Below are 6,000 nucleotides of genomic sequence, written 5' to 3' on the forward strand. Positions count from 1 at the left end.
CATATAGGGACAGTCTTTTCAAATTGGTAGAGACATCACAGACTCATTATTTTCCATGACTCTCTCAACTCTCTCTCAACTCACTCTCTCTCACTCTCACCTTCTTTCTTCTTGTATTCTTCTTAGTTTGTCTTCATAGGACTTGTCACTACCTAACATTCCATGTTATAATACGCATTACATGTTTCACCTAATATACACGGAGAACTTGCACATGTGCTAATTATCTATTCCTACTAGATTATAATCTCCATTATGTTCATGAATTGGCATTTTTGCTCATTAATTAGATGAATAAACAAATGATTAAAATCTAAGCACTTAGATAGTTCATTTGGAGGGAGAGTATCAAGAGTGTGTGTTGAGAATTGTGGATGACTTTGTTTCACCCCTCATGTCTCTCAAGCTGGACAGTAACAGAAGGCATAGCCTGGTAGGCTAAACCCCACAAAGGGAGCGGCTCTTCCTTCTGATGTCTTTTTAGCACACATGTGCTACAGGACCAGGTAGTGAGCACCTTGAGCCTTTAAGAACAGGGAGAGTCTCTGTAAGGTAGAGAGTCAGGCAGTTTAATGGCTACAACCAAAGCAATGAGTACTGGCAAGGGCAATCTCAGGCTGGGGTGCGGGAGGGAGACTAGACTCAGGAAGGAGACAAAGACGGCAGGCCGGCTAGCTCTATTGACGCATCTGCCCTGAAAAGGCAAGCTTTCCCCTACAGGTCTCTTCCCTCTTGTTAAATGTTTTAATTGAGTTTTGCAATAGCTCTATATACATTAACCAAACACATTATTTTCTAGTTTTAATATCTGGCTCCTGAAAAGTGTATCTTTAAATTTGTCTTATTCAGTAGTCTCACTCCACCTGCAAAATAGCTTCCATAGGTTCCAAGGAGAAATCAAGCTCTCGTATATTAAATTTCATGTCTCACAAAATGAATTTTGTTTGAGAGTTTTCTAGCCTTCTTTAAAGCCCATTTGTTTGCAAGAAACTAGGCTGTAGCAAGAGTACAGCTATCATTCTGATTTACACAGCAATGGTGAATTGAATTGCAATATTATCTCTAAACAAATATGGCTGGTACAACACATTATGAAGTATTCATGCCACATAATGCCAGGTTCTTTTCCTGCCACTCTTTACCAAACCCACTGATATGAGAGGAGGAGAATGTAAGGTTACAAGAGGCTTGGATGAGAAAGTGTTCCTGAGATGTGAATTCATACCACTGCTAAATTCCAGCTGTCTTTTACAAAGTACAATATGTGAGAACAAATAGATGGATTTCACGTGTTCTTATGTATTTTCTCAGAAAGATAGATGATAGATAGATATATAGATAGATAGATCCTCATTCTACTTAGCAGTTGGGGATAATACTAGTTGGCCGTGGAATGTAAAATTCATGCTGCCAAAAGCAACAAAAAATATAAAAATATACACTCAGAATGAAAATAGGTATGATCTCTTCAAGAGAAAAATACATCAAAAGCCACAAAAATATAGTACTTTTTGACATAGCAATTTTATGTATGGGAATTTAAGACAATAATCATAGATGTGCAGAAAGATTTCATTACAAGGATTTTGGCATTGTGTGTAATCCTAATCATGACAATTTGGAAATGACATGAATGTCTAGGAATAGGGGCTGAGTAAAACAAGTTATGAACATCCATGCAGGGAGATACAATGAAGCCAATAACATGATGTTAAAATATTATCCCTTAGCTCCAGAATCAGTTATAATGAATGCTTATTACCTTTTAATAAAAATGCTGTATATTTTGAAACTATATGCTAAAGAAAAAGCACTTAGTTTTCCCCAGAAGATTGAAAAGACAAGCAGCTTTTTATTGCAATGGCAGAGAATAAATTTGTGTGATACTTCTTAGAGATATAGTCCTATCTTGCCACCTTGAATTGATAATAAATAACAACCACTCTTACAATGAAGCAGTGTCAAAGGGCTACAGTGGGAAGCCAAAGTAATATTAATAGTCCCAAAGTCATAAGTCAAGCAACTGCGAAAGTTCTCTCGAGAAAGATGCTGGTAGAATAAATAATCAAGAACAGGAGACTGCACTTCTGGTAAATAGTGCTCTTTGTGAGGTGGCACAAACAGAACAGGTTTTAGAAGCACCAAAAATTTTAATCCCTACACTAATTTTTGATGTATGGTAATAAACACACACACACACACACACACACACAAACACACACACACACACACACACACACCCCTATTGCCATGACATCAAAAACAACTAGAATTTCTTTGCGACTTTACCTGGTAAATGTTCTTCTTTCTGGCAATCTAGTTACAATAAAGTCTGTTTTCTGTTTTTTGCTACCTGGAAATTTCAAAGGAAATTGAGTTTCCTTGATTCATAAAATCATTGCTAAGCTTATAAACTTCTCTTTAAATTTCTCTTTTTCATTCAAATTACACTGAACATAAATTGATTAAAGAAGAGAATCCTAGCAAAGCTTTGTGGAAATAGCCACCTTTTCCTCATTCATTGCAAATAGGAATGTGATCAAATCCGCACTTCCACTTAAGCCTAGGAAGACAAATTTTCCCAGATCTAATGGTTTATAAAGGATTTTTACTATCATGCTGGAGAAGAACGAAAAGCATACATTACACTCTGATTTAAGGGAATTAGAGAGTATGACATTCTAGGAGAGAACATTCCAACCTGCGAGCTCATCAAAACTGACCACTGCAGAGCTGTTCAAAAGGGAAGTCTGTTTTTTCCTCTATGTCTTGTTCTGTGTCTCTTAACAACTCACAATTTCTATAGAGAATTCTTAAGGAAAAAGACTTCAGTGTGTATAAAAAATAATTGAAGACTATTTTAGCTTGAGCACCCCAAGAAACAGATCCTGAGGCAAGAATTTAAGTGAACATTTATTTGGGAGGTTCAGAAAACTCCAGTAGCATAGTACGAAAGAGATACAGGGAAAGGAAGGCAACCAATGGGGAGTAAGCTGGTAAGCAAATGTGTTGGTTAGTTTCTGCGGCATAACAAAACATTCCATCACTTACTGACTTTAAGAACAAACATGTATAGTGTCTCACACTTCTGTGAGTCATCCAGGGGGTTCTTCCTGCCTGGACTATCTCAGCTGATATCTACATTCAGCTGGACACTCTACCAGGTCTACTTGGTCTTTAATGGCCAGACACACGTCTAATGGTTGGTCCAGGTGGCTTTAGCTGGAATAGCTGATCTCTCAGTCTCCATCTCTCATCCTCCAACAGGCTAGCTTGGACTCTTTTAGGGGGCAGTCTCAGGTTCCAGAAAACCAGCCCCAACATGCAAGCACTTTTCAAGCCTCTGATTGGGTCATGCTTGCTAATCTCCCGATGAACAAAGCAAGTCCATCTGGATTCAAGGTTGAGGAAATGGACTCTATGTTTTGATGGGGCATCTGCAATACCACGTGACAGACAGGAGGATAATTTGTGGTTAGTTTATAATTCACCACAACCATCTGCCATACTGGGTTATTGGAATTTAATCTGGCAGGGAAATTATAAATTATGTTTCAGAATTAATCCATCTAACCCTAGGAATAAGGAAACTGAGGTATTTATATATGACTCTTATTAGTCATTGAAGGACTGGTTCAAGATTGTTAACACTTGAGCAATTCTGGCTGACTGCACAGGAGCAGGCAGAGTGGTTCAGGAACAGACCTCAGGCACACCGACGCAGACATTGGCAGTTGGGAAGTCTTCTTGAGCAACAGGAAATAATAAGTCCTGAGAATAATAATGAGGCCTTGTTTGTAAATGATACAACATTTACCATTCAAAGTCATTCAGCCACCCAAGGCAGATAGCTTCAAATATTTCATATTTAATTAAAGTCTTAAGACAGTAAAATGCCAGAAAAGTCACATGCAATACCCCCTACCTGTTTCTGGTAAAAAGAATGGCATAGTCACTCTCTGGACCCCATTATGCAACTACTTACCAACAGAAAACATCTAACTGAGACTTCAAACTAAAAGTCAACTTGTTTAATAAACTCTATTCAATGTTCATGGATACTATTTCTCTTCACGTCCAGGAAAATGAACTATAAGCTAGCCTAATTTTAGACAGTGGGCACACTGCGTCTTTTTACCACACTGATGATTAAGGAACAAGACAAATATTTTCTAAAATGGAATTATCAGAAAAGAACAGTGATATCATTTCAATCGCTTTGAGCCAGATGTTACCAAAGACTCGTCTACAGTGTGATATTATAAATGTAAAATGTTTTTGTTTACAAAATACTTTTGTTTAGTATAATGAAAGGCGGTATAGTGTAGTGGTCAAGGTCGTAAACTCTGAAGTCAGATGCTTGGGTTGGAATCCCAACTGGCCACTTATCAGCTATGTCAGCTTGGAAAATTCACTTAAGCTCACAGGGCCTCCATTTTTCCATCTGTAAAATGGGGATGATAATGTTTTCTATCTCAAAGAATTATAGTAAGGATGAATACATATAATACTCTTAGAACAATACTGGGCAATATGGTAAATACTAGCTATTTTTAGTAGTGAATTAACATTCCCACATACTATCTTATGCTCTATTATTAGCTTGAGTTAACAAGAATTATTTATATCCAGAAGTATGCAGAGAAAAAAGTAGACAGACATGCTTTAATTACACCCAGATGTTAGTTAATACCTTGGGGAAATTAGACTGTGTAAAAATTAGAAGCAAGGGGTCCCTGACCTCAGTGGATTTAAAGTTTTTTCTCAGTGACGCTTGGTAAAAAATAAATGTTCCATTGCACACAAACACCCACTTACAATACCCATATCCACACCCACACATACACACAACTAGGAAAGTTTCATGAAGTAGTACTCATGACATTTTCTACTCTCTTCTACTTCAGTTTGTTAAAATATTTGCAGTAATATATTATTTTCACCATCATGACCTACAGTTTTGAAAATACTATATAACCAGTTCTTACAATGAGACAATTATTTGGGGGAAAATATCTGCTGTTCCCATTTCCAGCCAATCTTAAGCTTAGTTCTGCCCTGTAGTACTAGCATCAAATTGTTACGGGATCTCTAGAGCGTCAAGTGTCGACTTTTCTGGCCGGAAACCTCTGTGTGGCCATGGTGCCTTTGCCTAAGTTCTTATCCTGCATCCAGGAAGAATGAGGTATGCAGACAAGTGAAGGGCGAAGAACAATAGCTTTATTTAGTGTTAGAACAGTTCAGATGAGTGGGTAGCTCCTCTCTGTAGTCAGATTGTCCAGTGGAGTGTTCAGCTGTCTGCAGAGGGGAGGCCCTGGAGAAGGTACCTTGTCTCTGCAGACAGGTCATCTCTGCTACTCTCAGCAGAGAAGGCATTCCTCTCTGGAGCTAGTCCTCCATCCTCTCCAGCTATCACAGAGAGGACACTCCTCTCTGCACCTGGTCGTCCTGTTCCATCCTCTCTCTGCCCTCTTGGTCCTCTGTCCATCCTCTGCCCTGCTCTGGCTGAGACCAGCTCTTATGGGCCTCAGAGGGGAGGAAGTGCTCGGATTGGTCCATGGGCAGCCATGGGTGGTCCCAGAAGAGCCACCATGAGTCCCAACTCTAGTCTACAGGACTGGCAGCCTGACCCAGCCTTCAGGCCCTCCCTGGCCTGAAGGTGGGGCCTTACTGGGGACCCACCCAGTGGATCAATCTGCCAGGAATCAATCTACTTCCTGCTGTCATTCATGGCCCCTGAAGTTTGCCCCGACTCCCCCTCCAAGATCAGAGCAGGCACCAGGAGCAGAGAAGAGGCCAGGCAGTGGGAGCAGACACCTCCGAGCTTGTAGGGAGTGGGGAGCCCTTCCTGAGGTCCCGAAAGGTGCAGGCTGCAGAGATGTCTGGGTCCTGCACCTGGGAGGGCGGCCCAGCCAACTTGGAAGGGGCAGGGCTTCCGAGCTTGTTCCGGGCTCCTGCCTGCTTCCTAGGGTGGGAGGCCCAGGTCTGCAGCCAAGGATG

General features: G+C 40.3%; 1 pseudogene; it reads right to left on the bottom strand.

Moving 5' to 3' along the window:
• LOC135276507 (uncharacterized) overlaps window positions 1-5,488 on the bottom strand; it is a 47,118-nt pseudogene extending 41,630 nt beyond the window's left edge.
• Window positions 5,489-6,000: the final 512 nt, after the last annotated feature.

The sequence above is a fragment of the Aotus nancymaae genome, unplaced genomic scaffold, assembly GCF_030222135.1.
Source record: "Aotus nancymaae isolate 86718 unplaced genomic scaffold, 86718_ANA_hifiasm-v0.15.2.pri h1tg000025l, whole genome shotgun sequence".
NCBI lineage: Eukaryota > Metazoa > Chordata > Mammalia > Primates > Aotidae > Aotus > Aotus nancymaae.